The sequence below is a fragment of the Cricetulus griseus genome, chromosome 4, assembly GCF_003668045.3.
Source record: "Cricetulus griseus strain 17A/GY chromosome 4, alternate assembly CriGri-PICRH-1.0, whole genome shotgun sequence".
In the NCBI taxonomy this organism is placed as follows: Eukaryota; Metazoa; Chordata; class Mammalia; order Rodentia; family Cricetidae; genus Cricetulus; species Cricetulus griseus.
The window spans coordinates 89,133,296-89,148,755 of record NC_048597.1 but is presented as its reverse complement, the minus strand read 5'-3'; the positions used below and the strand labels follow the sequence as shown (position 1 = coordinate 89,148,755).

Here is a 15,460-nt window from a genome sequence, read left to right as displayed (position 1 = left end):
CAATTCCCAGCAACTACATGGTGGCTTATAACCATCTATAATGACATCTGGTGCTCTCTTCTGGCCTGCAGACATATAGGCCAGAATACTGCATACATAATAAATAAATAAAACTTTTTTTAAAAAGGTGTGTTACTTTTGTTTAATGCTCTGGAACATTTGTTTAATTATGCAAAGATGTGTTTGATTAAATAAAATTTACCTGCGGTCAGGAGGCTGGGTCAGCAACTAGCTGACAGGAAGTTGTAGGGAGGAGCCAGGTAAAGAAGGGTTTATAAGGAGGGGCAAGAACAAGCACCAGATAAACACCAGATAAACAAGGCCTCCCTGGGAAGTGGGACTCTACCTCAAACTTGAATCTTCATTTCTTTAGTGGGACAGAGATTTAAGTTAAGTTTTCTTAGTAGCTTTGAAAGAGTTGGTGCCTGAGGGAACAGAATTCCCTCAGGCTTCGGCTCTTGTGGCCTAGCCACTGCTGGGAGTAGTATGTGGCAGTTGCTGAATAGACAGTCATAGCTTAAAAGGCAACAACAATTTAAAAAGACAAACAACACAAGCTGAACAAGGAAAAATACATAAAGTATACTTTGAGGAGAAAGGGGGTACCAGGAAGTATAATGGAGCTAAAGCCTGTGTTCAAAGAAATAAAGACATTAAAGAAAAGCTTTATGCTAAATGGAATAAAGGTGGCCTCAGGGCAAGAGCCCTTTCAGCAGAGCTTCCAATTTGTGAAAAGGAATTAAGAAAAGCTTATGCAAGAAAGGAAACCATGGAAAACAAAGCTGGTCAAGATATAATTGAATGAGGGGGCCAAGTTCCAACTCCAGCAAGCAGTAGAACTTGGCAGCTTTGGCCACACAGTTCTGATTTTAGAAGCAAGGATACAAGAAAGGTGTTATGGAATCTCCCTCCAAAACTAAGGAAAGCCACTTCTGCCAGGCCTGTGTCAGGGGTGTCACTGCATGGAGGCCTGCAGTGGATGATGCTGTGAAGGTGAAGCCTGGATTGCCCTGAGCACCATCCAAGATGTTGGAGATGCCAGAATTGTGGGATACCTGCTGAGGAAAGCTGCTAACGGGGAGTGGAAGCAGGCCATGAGAGACAAGTGTGTTGTAGCCAACAAAAGTGAAAGGAGTTGGAGATCTGAAGAGAGCTATGACATCTTTAACAAAGATGCAGAGTTTGGAGTTTATCCAACTCGTTTTTTTGGTCTTGCTTTGGTCCCATATTTCCTCACTATGCTTCTTTTCCTCCCTTTTGGAACAGTAATGTATATGTCATTGTATGTAACCAAGGACACAGAGAGACCCTGTCTCAAAAATAAATAAAATAATATATTAATTAATTAAATATAAAGAATGATACCAGAGGGTTCTCTGTCCTCTAATGCATGTGACCGTACATGTGCTTGTGAATACACACAAGCCCATCTGCATACACACATAAACATAATTAAAAATTCAGATCTCCAATGAACTAACCACTGTCAAGTGCCCAACATCAAGTTTCAATAGAGAAGTGTTGACAGGAGACACATTAATTTTTGTGTGCACACATGTAGAGGCCAGAGGAGGGCAATGGATAGCTTGCTCTCTATCATTAGCTGCCTTATTTATTCCTTTGAACCGGAGTCTCCCCTGCACCTTTAGATATATTGGCAGCCAGCAAGCTCCATCAATCTTCCCGTCTCTGCCTCCTACAACCTTGTGGTTTTTATGTGTACCAGGTTCTGAACTCAGGTCCTCATGCTTGCACAGCAAACCTCTTACCTAGTAAGCTATCTCCCAGGCCCCATTCCCATAATTTCTGCATGGTCTATAGGGCAATACTAAACAATAAAGAATGTAATCTTTCTTAACTCCTCTGATTCTTCTTCATAGCCCACCTCCCTGTATCCTCTTTGAACTGCAATCCCTACCTTCCCGTACCCTTTACCCAGTTTACTTTTCTTCTTACCCCTTTAAAAACTATTTCAGATTGAACCTACTTGATTTTTCTTCTGTCTCTTCCTGCAGAACAGGCTGGCCTCGAACTTACAGAGATCTGCCTGTCTCTGCCTCCTGAGTGCTAGGATTAAAGGTGTTCGCCACCACTGCCCAGCAAAAGATCTCATAACTTTTTTTTTTTTTGAGACAGGATTTCTCTGTGTAGCCCAGGCAGTCCTGGAACTCACTTTGTAGACCAGATTGGCCTCAAACTCTCAAGAGATCCACTTGCCTCTGCCTCCCAAGTGCTGGGATTAAAGATGTGTCCAGCAGATCTCATAAATTTTTATTTTTATTATAGGTTGAAATATTTTGGATACAGTTGTTTAAATAAAATACCTGTTTTTTACAATAAAAAAGATACTATGTGCTTATGTGTGGATATGAAAGTCAGAGGACAACTTGCAGAAGTCAGTTCTCTCCTTCTACCGTGGATTCTGGAGACTGAACTCAGGTAGTGCCTCATCTTGTTGAGCCATTTTGCAGACCCCAATTTTTACCTTTTTAATACAACTAATAACTTACTTTTTCTGAAATTGGGTCACATGTACCTGAGTCTGATCTTGAACTTGCTATTAGTCAAAAATGAACTTTTTAAGGAAATACTTTGTTTTTATTTTTAAGTTATATATGTATGAATCTGTGTGCAGATTTTTGCACATGAGTGCAGTGCCCCTGGAGGACAGAGAAAGTGTTGTATCCCTTGACAATGGAATTGCAGGGAGTTGTGAGTCAACAGATGTGGTTGCTGAGAATTGAACCCTTGTCCTCTGCAAGAGTAGCAGCATTCTTAGCGGCTTTGCCACCTTTCCATCCTGCCCTATGACCTCTTGATCTTTTTCCTTTCTCACCTGAATTCATGGATTATGGGATGCAGTGTCAGGTACTGAACCCTATTTGCTACTGGAGATCAAACATAGGACTTTGTGTCTGCTGGGCAAACACTCAACCACAGAGCTACATCCATGTCCTTTTTCTTTTTAGCTTTTCTTTTGTGAACCTCCTTGGATGTGATAGGAAAAAAACTTTACCACTAAGTTACATGGCCCATAATTTAGTGAACCTGTTACTCATACATAATATTACAATTTTAAGTTGTCATATAGCTGACCATTTTGTGGCTTCCTTAAATTTTTACTGTGCAGCAAGGACACTTACTCAACTATGTTCATAACTGCATTATTTGTAATAACCAGAACTTAGAAACAACCTAAATGCCCCTCAACTGAAGAATGGATAAAGAAAATGTGGCACATTTACACAGGGAGTATTACTCAGCTGTAAGAAACAATGACATCATGAAATTTGCAGGCAAATGGATGAACTAGAAAAAACCATCCTGAGTGAGGTAACCCAGACTGAGAAAGACAAACATGGTATGTAATCACTCATAAGTGGATATTAGCGGGGCTGGAGAGTTGCTCAGAGGTTAAGGGCACTGGCTGCTCTTCCAGAGGTCCTGCGTTCAATTCCCAGCAATCACATGGTGGCTCACAACCATCTGTAATGGGATCTGGTGCCCTCTTCTGGCCTGCAGGGGTACATGCAGGCAAAACACTGCAAAATAAATAAGTAAATAATGAATAAAAGTTTTTTAAAAAGTGGATATTAGATGTAAAGCAAAAGATAACCAGACTACAATCCACAGCTCCAGAGAAGCTAGGTAACAAGAAGGACCTAAGAGGGACACATGGATCCCTCTGGGAAGGGAAACTAAATGAGATCTCCAGGTAAACTGGGGGAGTGGAGAGGGGATGAGAACGTTATGGGAATGGGATGGTTAGGGAATTAAGGAAAGAGTGGAAGAGCAATGAAAGAGATATCTTAATAAAAAGAACCACTATGGAGTTACGGAGAAACCTAGTGCTAGGGTAACTCCTAAGAACCCAGCTAAGACTCCTAGCAATAGGAGAGGATGCCCGAACTGGCCTACCCCTGTAGTCAAATTGGTGAAAACCCATATATCATCATAGAGCCTTCATCCAGTAACTGATGGACCCAGATGCAGAGATCCACAACCAAGCAACAGGCCAAGCTCCTGGAATCCAGTCAAAGAGAGGGAGGAGGAAATATATGAGCAAAGGGTCAAGACTATGATGGAGAAATCTACAGAGACAGCTGAGTCAAGGTCGTGGAAACTCATCAACTCTAGAACGACAGCTGTGGAGACTCCATGGGCCCAAACTAGGCCCTCTGTATATGGGAGACAGTAATGAAGCTTGGACTATCTGAGGGGGCCCTGGCAGTAGTACCAGGATCTATCCCTGGTACATGAGCTAGCTTGTTGGAGCCCATTCCTTATGGTGGGATGCCTTGCTCAGCCTTAGTGCTGGGGGGAGGAGGGGCATGACAACACTGGGTCCTGCCCCAACTTAATGTCCAAGGCTTTATCAACTCCTCAGGGAAGCCAGTACTGGTAAGGAGTGGATGGGGAGGGGGATTGGGGGGAGACAAGGGAGAGTGGGAGGAAGGGTGGGAGGGAGAACTGAGGTTGGAATGTAAAATGAAACTTAAAAAATAAATAAATAAAAATGTTTGCTGTGCAAAGAATGTCACAGGGTTATAGAGATGGCTCAGTTGATAGACACTGACTACTGAGTGTGACAACCTGAATTCAAACCCAGACCTCACATGATGGAAGGCGAGAACTGACTCCTGCAAGCTATCCTTTGATTTCTACATATATGTTCATACAAAGACATACATACAGAATATATTAAAATATAATACAGTTTTCAAATTTCATAAAACTATCTTTAAAAGGTTACATGGCCAGCTGTGGTGTTGCAGGCCTGTAATCCTAGAATTTGAGAGACGGAAGCAGAAGGACCATTTCACCAACATCCTTAGCTACATATCGAGTTGAAGACCAACCTGGGTCACATGAGACCCTGTCTCAAAAACATACACATCACCTCTAAATCCAGCACTCAGGAAGCAGAGGCAGGCAGATCTCTGCGAGGCAAAATCAGTCTGGTTCACAGTTCCAAGCCAGGGCTATTTAGGAAGACCCTGACTAAAAGAAAACACGCAAAAAAAAAAAAAAAAAAAAAAAAAAGACACGAGAGACAGAGAGAACTTTTTTTTGGAGGGGAGGTTGTTTTCGAGACAGGGTTTCTCTATGTAGCTTTGGAGCCTATCCTGGCACTCGCTCTGGAGACCAAGCTGGCCTCGAACTGAGAGATCCACCTGCCTCTGCCTCCTGAGTGCTGGGATAAAAGGCGTGCGCCACCAACGCCCGGCTCAAAGAGAACTTTTTTAATCATGCAATTTGCATATACTTTTCTGATAGCACTAGCGCACAACAGCAGCCCCCAAAGGGACAGGCAGTTGTTTTCTAATCACTGCCTGACTGGCTGACACATAGTATATACTTAAAATTTCAAAGAACGGGGACTGGCAAGATAGCTCAGTAATTAAGAGCACTGACTGCTCTTCCAGAGGACCCTAGTTCAGTTCCCAACGCCCACATAGCAGCTAACAACAGTCCAGAGGAACCGGCATTCTCTTTGACCTCCGTAAGCACTGCGCGCATGTGGTGCACAGACATACATGCAGGCAGAAACCCACCCATACACTTGAAAAACAAAAAACTTAAAACCAATAAATTTCAACGTTAGAGCCTTAGGGAATGCCATGCTGACCACATCCCTTAATTCACTAGTAAGAAAACTGAGGCCAGGCGAAGTGACGTCAACCGGTGCTCAACCTCAGGCGGAACCGAAACGTCGGTAGGAACCGGGATTCGAACCAGGGATTCTACCCTCCTAGTCTGGGCTCCCGATGACCACACTGCTTACTGTGGGCGTAGGCGGCTGCACAGCCCGTCAGATGAGGACCACACGGCATGCGTTCCTCAAGGAGAGCCATTCCTCGGCCTCCGCTCCAGTCGGCGTCTGCTGCGCGCCTGGCCCCAGCTAGCCCCTTCCACGGCCATCGCTGGCCACTCCGAGTCTCCACCGGCCGCTTTAGCCCTTCGCAGGCGGCGCCGACAGGAAGTCCTGCCTCCGCCGCACGCACCAGAGTACCTCGACAGCCATACTAGCCAATGAGCGCAGGCTCTTCGAAGACGCCGACCAATAGACGAGCGCGCTGAGAAGGGGCGTGTCTGGCCGCGGGGCCGGGGAGCGGGTCGTGCGCGCTGAGGAGGAGCCGCCGCCGTCGCCGCCGCTGCCGCCGCCGTCGCCGTCGCCGCTCTGCCGCCTCCACCACCGCTACCGAGGCCGTGCGGAGCCGTTATCGCCGCGCCGCCCGCCCCGGAGCAGAGCCCCGGGCCTTCCCGCCCGTGTTCAGGTGAGGCCGGGTGGCTTCGGCGACTTCCGAAAGAGTAGGCCGCGCTAGGGCCTGAGCTCGCCTAGCCCCGCGGGCGCCCGCCGGGCCTGCACCGGCCGAAGGCCCCAGGCCGCGCCAGGCCTGGGTACGGAGACGCGCGTGTGGGCCGTGGCTAGGCGAAGGGAAACCGACTCGGTTTGATCCAGGTCGGCGACAAGCCTCCCCCGGGCCAGATTCCTCTCTGGGCTCCCGCGAGAGAGGCGGGAGAAGGACACGGCGTGGGCACGCGCTTTGGGGGGCCGGGCTCCGAGGCTTTGGGGGGCCCTGCATAGTCAGTCTCGGAAGCCCGGTGATCCGGGGGCGGAAGAGAGGAGCGAGGGCCTTGGGCGCCCAGAGGTCACGGCCCACGGACTCGCTCCCTCGGGAAATCCCACAGATTTCTTTTGTGGCCGATTTTCAGGATACACCGCGACGGATCGTGAGGTCCTTTTAGAAGTGTGCAAACCTTTCTTCTGTATGTGTGGAAGTCCTAGAAAATAAAAGGAAACAAATTTTGATCGACATCTCTAACAAAGCTGTTCTCGGGACGTTTGCGTTTGTAAAATAATGTATAAATATTGAAAATATAATTGCACGCAGTTGAACAATGGGAAGTGAAGGAGGGTCTTTTCTCTTGTCTTTCTGCTGCTAAAGCATGTCAAAATGGGTTTTGACACCTACTGTGTGCAGGGCAGGCGGAGAACTTTTTTGCGCTGGACAGAGCTTTCATTATCGAAAGTGTATCCTGTGGGATACCGATGGCCAAGTGCTCTAAAAGGGGCAAGATCCGATGATAGAGAAAGCTCTTCTAACCTCCTTGCTACAGACAGTTAAGGTCAGATAATGGTTGGTTGTGGGGGCCTGGCTGCCCTGTGCATTGTAGGAAGTTGGATGGCATGACTGGCTTCTGCCTACTAAGTATTAGCATCTCTGCCTCCCACTTCTCCCAGTTGTGAAGACCAAAAATAAATTCAAGCGTTGCTAGGGGTCTTTCTTGCTCTCCCCACCACCAAACAGATACACACACAGAGGTGAGAAATCCTTAAATAATCCTTCTAGAAAAGTTCTTCCAGCCCTATCTCTGATGTTCTGTGGGATGCTCCTAAGATTTTCGAGTAGGCTATATTGAACTGCTTGTAAAATAGCAGGATGAAAGTACTGGGCAACCGTAAAGATGTGAGGAAAATCCCAGGATTGTGCATGCCACACATGGAATACATGATATTACAAATAATCAATCACCATGTTTTAAAACTTCAATATCCACTTAAGAGAAGAAAGTAAAGTTTAGCTTAGGATAATCTTGTACGCTCAAGTGGCCAGTGCAGGATTTGAACGCAGGTCCGAGATTCCCCAATGTATTGACACTGAACGTGTGTGTACAAAACTGCTGAGGTCTGGTTTTTAAAATGTTGCGGGGCTGGAGAGATGGCAGACAAGAGCACTTGTTGCTCTTGCAGAGGACCTGTGTGTTCAGTTCCTGGCACCTGAATGATGGCTCACAACCATCAATAACTCCAGTTCTAAGGGATCCCATGCCTTCTTCTGACCTTGCAGGCACCAAGCACAAATACACTTCCCATACATTTGTATAGACAAAACACTCACATATAAATCTAAAGTTATTTTTTAGTGTTGTGACTTGGAGGTCTGTGAAGAAGCTGAGAGAAATAAGAAACATTTCTGTTAGCACTGGTTTGAGGGAAACAAATTTGGATGTGTTCAGGAATAGGTCACAGGGCAACATTAGAAAGGGAGAGATTGAAAAACATACTTTTTCCTGTGCTTGCTCAGTTGCTTCCCACACTTACTGCTTCTCTTCTCTCTGCCTTTGTACACCTGCAGAAGTTGACTTTTGAAGATACAGATCATGCTTCTCCTCATTAGAAGTCTTGGGGTGGGGTGGGGAGTTGTGTTGGGCTGTTCAAATGGCTCTAAAGATTTAAATGAGAAGCCCTTAGTTTGGGGTGACCCTCTACACCCTCTGACCCTGTCTTATCTTGGAAGAAGATCTCTTTCTCATGCTGTGTGGCCCCGTCTCAGAGCACAAATACCACTTGAAGCTGCCTCCAACTGCCAAGGCTCCTCCACCTTCTCCAGAATCAACTGTTCTTGGTTTGTGTTCCCATCCCATTCAGTGTGTTCAACCTAGTTACATGCTGAATGATGAAGTGAGATGTAGTTCTGCCCTTTGCCCCTAGGTGGCAGTAGTTCAACAGTGGTCCTGGTTCTAAGAGAAGACCTAAGGAAATTGGCCAAGAGGGAAGTGAGTCTTTGTGTCCTCCTCCCCCAAGCTGTTTTCTAGCTCAGAGGCTACCTTCTGCAGAGGCCATAGTGTATGTGACCTGTGTGTAGATGATTTCAGCCTAGCTGGTGAACAATAGTAATGTACCAACCAAGGTTGAAGCACAGGTAAAGGAACTCCTACTGAAGCCCAAGAGACCTCAGAATGTTCCCTGGAGTTGTTGAGGCAGGAAGACTGGTAGGAAATAGCTAGGTAAAAGGCCAATGGGAAAGGCTCTTGAAGAAATTGATGAGGGGTGGGGGTGGGGAGCTTCCATTTGTTTGGGAAACCATGCAGGGTATGGAACTTTTGGGAAAGTAGAATGAAGCGAGTAGCAGATCTCTTGGGAAGAGAGCTCAGATATTATGAGGGCCCTCTCCAGATCCATGCTAATTGACAGAGAGGGTCACATTTGCACAGGAGGAGTTAACTGGCAGTCAGAAAACCAATTAGGTCTCTACAGGGAGCTCCCTGTAGAGACAGGGAGCATTGAGACAGACATAATTAGAGAAATCCCATGACTTTGAATTTGGACATGAGAAAGAGCAATGGTAGCCAACCCTATCCAACACTTGAGTCACAAAAAATGAGTGGCCACAGAGAACTTGAGAAGGAAAAGAAAACAGTGTCATGAATAACTGAAAATAAGAGCAAGCACGTGGCTGACCTGAGTTCAGCAAATAGGATGGTGACAGAATATCCATGTCCACACGTGTCCAGTGCTCAGTGGGTTATCCCCACCTTTCTGTCCTCAAGAAAGTTGATGTGAATTGCCAGGGGGAAATGTGCTCTTCAGGGTTGAGGGTGTAGGTCAGTTAGTAGAGTGCTTGCCTTGCATGCATGAAACCCAGTTTTAATACCCAGCACCACATAAACCAGGAATAGTGTCTCATGCCTATAATTCTAGTGCTCAGGAGTTGGGGGCAGATATTAGCTACCTATGGGGGTTGAGACTAGCCTGGGCTACATTGAAACTCTCAAAGTCAACCTGATTTAAGAAGAGGGCCTCAATGTATGAGACATAATATAAAAAAGAAGGTTAGTCTTTACATACAGCATATTGAATGAAATTATTATTGGTTACTGAGAGTTTGTTTTTGTTCAAGCAGATTGTAATAAAAGAGGAGCAGGGAGGGCTATCCAGGATCGGCAGATGACCAACAACAAAAGAAAAGGAAGGCACCAAGAAGCTGCCAGGCCTGAGTGTACCAGTTAAACCAGACCAAGAGGGTCAGTCAGGAGGGTAAACATGGAGACGAAACTTTATGCTGAGGTCAAGTGGTACCGGGTTTCTGGTCCTTGTCAAAGGGATGCAAGAAGATTGCTTGACTGGGAAAAGAACATCCTGATCTGTTGAGGTTGGGATTGCCCCTGTTTTGTGTTCCCTATGCCTGACACATGGTTGGCATTCCACCCATGCCTGGGGAAGAAAGAGTTAGTGAAGATCTTGGAAGTGACTGGATCTAGTCACCCATCAAAGAAACCTTTATGTCAGAGGAAGGATTGACAGGAGAGAATAGTGTGCAGCAACTCAATGGCATGGCTGATGTCACCATGGACAGAGGCCTGGAGACATTGGAAGAGAAGTCTTTTAGAGGGAAAGGTTAAATTGGGTTTAGAGACACACGTTTAAGAGTTGGGCTAGACAAAAGGGAACAGGGAACAAATTGAGAAAGAAGACAGAGAGGAAGTAGTTAGAGATGTTGTCAGGTGTTACTGGGATAGTTACATTTGATAGAGGGACTAGAAGGAGGTGACTTGGAGGTGTTCTAGGTCTACTGTAGGAAGTGAGTCATGGTAGGGGAAAGGACTGACATAGGAGACAGGTGGGGAACTACACACCTTGGTTTTAGGAGTAAGGGTACCCACATTTAGCTGGCGGGTGTTATGTAGCAGTTGGTGACATCCACAGTGAGAAAATGAAGTGACTAACCCCCAGTGTCTTTTGGTTGTTGCTGACAGTGTGATTCATTTTGGAAGAGGGGTAGAGCCATGGGCTTTCATTCCTTACTGTGTTGCTGTGCATGTCTCTGTAAGAGCTTCACCAGCTCCAAGTCTCTGGCACTTGTAGCAGAACTCTGGAACTGGCCAAGTCCCTAGGGCCTGTAGAGCACTTGAACTGGGCAGCCTGCTCTACGCCTGACCTACTGTGAACTTACTTGGCTTGAGCTGCCCCAGCCAAGTGGCCTTATCCTTCTTGACTATGGACAGGGACCATTAAGAATCTGTATGTACCCTATCTACTGAGCCCTGGATGGTTAACAGTCATAATTGGGTCAAGTGGCACCTTCAGTTTTTGTCTGGCACCAGAGCATTTCCTGGGTGATTTGTTCACCCACCCACCCCCACCTCCCATCTTGAAGACTCAAGAATTTTGTATCTAGAAAGAACCTCAGGAATAATTGAGGGTCTAGTGAGATGGCTCAGCAGTTAAGAACACTTGCCACTCTTGGAAAGGACTTGGGTTCTGTTCCCAGCACCTACATGGTGACTCACAAACAACTGCAACTCTAGCTCCAGGGAATCTGACACCTTCTTAAGACCTCCATGGGCACCAATGCACAGACATATGCAGGCAAAACATTCATATACATAAAGTAAAATTTTTACAAAAGAAGTATTTGAGTCTAAGCCTCTTAAGAGGAAGTGGATAGTAATGCTGGTCAGGCCTGATAAAGAGTTTGACTGTTTGGCTTCAATCTAGCACTCATACTTAACAAAGGTAAAGTTTGGCTCTCATGTATGCCTCGTGGATACTAGTCTCACTGATAACACTGCCCATGTATGTTTTTTATGTCATATATAAAGACATCTACATTGCTCTCCTACACATGTACTGCCAATGGGAATACCAGGATGAATAGTTTGAAATGTGCAATAGGATCAAAAAACCCCAAGATCTCCTAAACAAGACTTCTCCTTGGTATATCCAGTTACTGGAAATGGTTCTGAATAACAGGAGAATCATTTTGTCACGCTTGAAGTTTCCAGTTTTTGCTCCTTGCAGTTGACCCTTGTCCTTTGGGGTGGTGCTTATTACTTATGATCTTGGGAAAGTAAGATACTGTGCTCTGTGTGGCTGAGTAATAGAATTGTTGCTTAGCATGTTCAAGACCCCAGGTTCTGTCCTTAACACCTCAGAGAAGAGGAAGGGAACATAGGAAAATGTCATAGTATTCCACATCAGACAACTTACAACCTCCAGTAACTCTAGTTTCAAGGGACAATACCTCTGGCCTCCTCAGGCATCTATACTCTCACATGTACATAACTACATGCAGACATATAAATTAATTAAAAATAAATCTTAAATTTTAAAAAGAAGAAACTGAATGGATTCAAAAAATGTCGGGACATCCGAGTGGTGGTGGCGCATGCCTTTAACCCTAGCACTCAGGAGGCAGAGGCAGACAGATCTCTGTGAGTTGGAGGCCAGCCTGGTCTACAGTGCTACACAGGGAAACCTGTCTCAAAGTCAGGACAATTTGTGACTGCTGTTATTTAACTTTAAAGAAATATTCCAGACATGGAGTATTCCGGGTGGAGTCTGGAACCTTGAATTTGAGGGCCCTTAGATAACAATGGTCTATCCTTACCTGATAGGGGAAATGCCATGATCACAGGCCATTTTCCCAGGATGTGTTAACTTTTATGAATTTCCCCAAATGTTAGAAACTTGACTGCATAATTTGTGGTAGTTGAGACTTTGGCCATGTATGTAAAGTTCTTGCTGTGTTTGTGTTATTTATTTTGGTATGGGGCACATGTGGAGTTCAGAGCACAACTTTGTGGAGTTTGTTCTTTCTACTTTTACATGCATTTGGGGCATCAAACTCAGATTATTCAGACTCCCACAGTAACCTCTTCACCCATTGAGCCATCTTCCCAGTCAATATCTCACTCGTGATACTGGTAGAAAGTAATTTTAAGTCAGCAATTGAGGAAGTAATAATGGCTTATGCCAGCAGTGGAAAGGATTTGAAAAATGAAGCAACCTGTTATACTGCATAGGCCAAAGCCAGGCCAGGGACACGGGCTAGAAAACTGAGTGGGTCGCCATCACAAAGGCATTAGAATTCATGCTGGAGCACCACTATGTAATGACAACTCAAGGCCAAACTCTGTCACTTATTAACAGCCTGACTGACCATGAGCAAAATAGGGTGACCTTAAGCTTTAGTAGATGATGACGGGGAAAACCTGGAAGTGAAGGGAGTTGACTTGAGGAAGCAGGAGGTGACAGTGGCTTGATAGTGGTTGTTGATAATTAGATAGTCACAAGACCTGTTATGGTTAGAGCTTGTGGGCACAGGACTAGTTGGACCCAGTTTGGGCCAGAAAGGATCAAGGACAGCATATTGAAAGATTGAGTAGAGTAGTCTCTGAAGTACCATGAGACTGTCTCCATTGTTGCTAGTCTGTGGCTACAGACTTGACCTGCAAGGAGTGTTCAGCCCTGACTGCCCATGACCATGCTGTGGAGCAGTGTGACAAGTTCTCTGTTTAAATCTTAATTTTAGTTTTTCATTTGCATTATAGAAAATTTTACTAGTCTTTGTGTGGGATTGTTCGAAGGGTTTTTTGTTTTGTTCTGAGAAAGGGTCTGAGTAGCCCAGGTTGGCTTTCATACTTGCTGTATATCTGAAGATGACTTTGGATTTCTGAACTTCTGCCTCCACCTCCCAAGTACTAGGATACAGTTGTCCACCACCACTCCCATGTGTTGCTGGGCGTGGGACCCCAGGCCTCATGAATGCTAGGCAATAATTGTACCAACTGAGCCCCATTATTTGAGGCTTGTTTTGGTTTAGTTTAAACTGTCACTGTGTAACCCTGGCTGGACTAGAACTATGGACCAGGCTGGTCTCAAGCTCACAAAGCTCTGCCCTCCTGTGCCTCTTTAGTGCTGGGGTTAAAGGCATGTGCTACCACATCCCTCAATGTGGCCATCAAGAGGACAACTTTGAAGAGTTGGCCCTTCCCTGCCCACTTTTATGTGGAGTTGAGAGGTCAAACTCAGGTCTCCAGGCTTACGTTAGTAAGCACCTTCTTTCATTGAGCCATCTTGCAGGCCCTGAACTTTATCATCTCCTTCATGGTAACAGGAATTTCTGTCGTCCAAAACCAAAAATATTCCCTCTTGTTGCCTTTAGGCAGTCACTTTCTGTACTTTGTCTGGCAACCACAGATCTGTTTGAGGAATATTCTTAGACTTGGAATAGGGTTACATTGTAATATGCTAACCTAAAGAACCCTGTAGCCCATTCGTAATTTACTGTAGAGTGTCAATGGCTTGCTACCTCATGTTTTCAGGGTGCCTGGGAGCTTTGTTGTTTAATATCCTAAGACTATCATACCACATTACTAGAAAAAGATCTAAATTTTGAAGCACAATTTCAATAGAATGGCATTGCTTCTGGATTCAACTTGGTGACATACACCTATAATCTTAGTAATGAGAGTTAGAAGCATGGGGCTGGAGAGAAAGATGGCCCAGTGCTTTAAGCTCTTACAGAGAAACTGAGATTTGATTCCCAGACCCACATGGTTACTCATAATCATCCTAACTTCAGTTCCAGGGTATCCTCTGACTTCTGAGGGCACCAGGCACACACATTGCACAAGCATGCATGCAAAATAATCATATGTAAATTTAAGTAAATCCTTTTAAAAATTGTTTAAGTTACAAGTTAGAGGGTCAGCCTGGGCTACACACTGGTCTTGTTGCGAACACCATGGGGAAATGCTTTAATATGAATCATCCATAGTTGGATTGAGGTTGTCTATAGTTTGAACGTTTCCAGAATGTCCTAAAATGGAATCACCCAAGAGGTGGCTTTTTTTAGCCCACCCCCAAATAAAATGTATTTGAAAGTCGTGTATTGTAGTATGAATTAGTAGTGCCTTTTCATTGTTGAGTAGTATTCCATTGTGTAACATACCGTAATTTCCCCATGAATGACTTATTTCAGTTGTTCAGACTTAAAGTGATTGTGAGTAAAGTATGCTATATGCATTTGTATATAGGTTTTTATGTGAACATTGTTCATTTCTCTTACATTGATGTGGCTTACACCTATAATCTCAGCATTTCAGAGACTGAGGAGGGGGTTGCCATAAATTTGAGGTTAGTTTGGGCTAGATGGTGAATTTCAGGGTTAGACTAACAGGTTCCTCTCAGAAAGAAAGGAGGGAATGAGAGAAAAGAAAACAGTAGTAGGAATGGCATTGCCAGATCACATACTAAGTGTGTGTGTGTTCAACTTAGAGACTGCCAGTTTGTTTATCAAAGTAACTATTAACATTTTTGTATTACTACCAATGATGCATGTAGAAAGCCACCTAACTTCTCCCCCATCCTCCCCAGCATTTGACATTGTCTTGTTATATTTTATTTTAGCCATTCTAGTAGGTAGACAAAGTCTTTTGGGTTTGTTTTGTTTTGTTTTTAAGTTTTGGGGGTCAGTGTATTTTATTTATTTATTTTGGGGGGTTGGTTATTTTAAAATTCAGTTATTATTTGTATTTTTGTGTTTGAATGGTCAAGCATGCAGCTGTACATGTGTGATGTCAAAGGCAATCCATGAAAATGAGAATGGATTGATCCTTGGCCTCCATGTCTAGGGGTCTTTCCACTCCTAAGACCTCTTTTGTTTTGCTACACAGTGGGGCATGACATCTAGCTTCATACTTGGGTTTTGGGGACCAAACTCAAGTTGTCAAGGTTGCATGAACAAATAGTTTTTCCCGCTGAGCCATCTCCCCAGTTCCTGTTTGTTTTTGAGACAATGTCATTTTGTTGAGGATGACTTTGAATTCCTGATCTACATGCCTCTACCTCTCAAATACTTGAATATCAGAAGTATACCACCATACCCAG

The 15,460-nt window shown here is 44.7% G+C and overlaps 1 protein-coding gene and 1 pseudogene across 1 annotated transcript in view; both read left to right on the top strand.

Moving 5' to 3' along the window:
• Window positions 1–6,116: 6,116 nt before the first annotated feature.
• Window positions 6,117–15,460, top strand: part of Elavl1 (ELAV like RNA binding protein 1) — a 41,784-nt gene continuing 32,440 nt past the window's right edge. Inside the window, exon 1 of the mRNA XM_027415837.2 lies at window positions 6,117–6,278. The gene's annotated coding sequence lies outside the window, so the exon portion shown is untranslated. The remainder of the gene's footprint in view (window positions 6,279–15,460) is intronic.
• On the top strand, window positions 12,169–12,311 carry LOC113835681 (annotated as a pseudogene).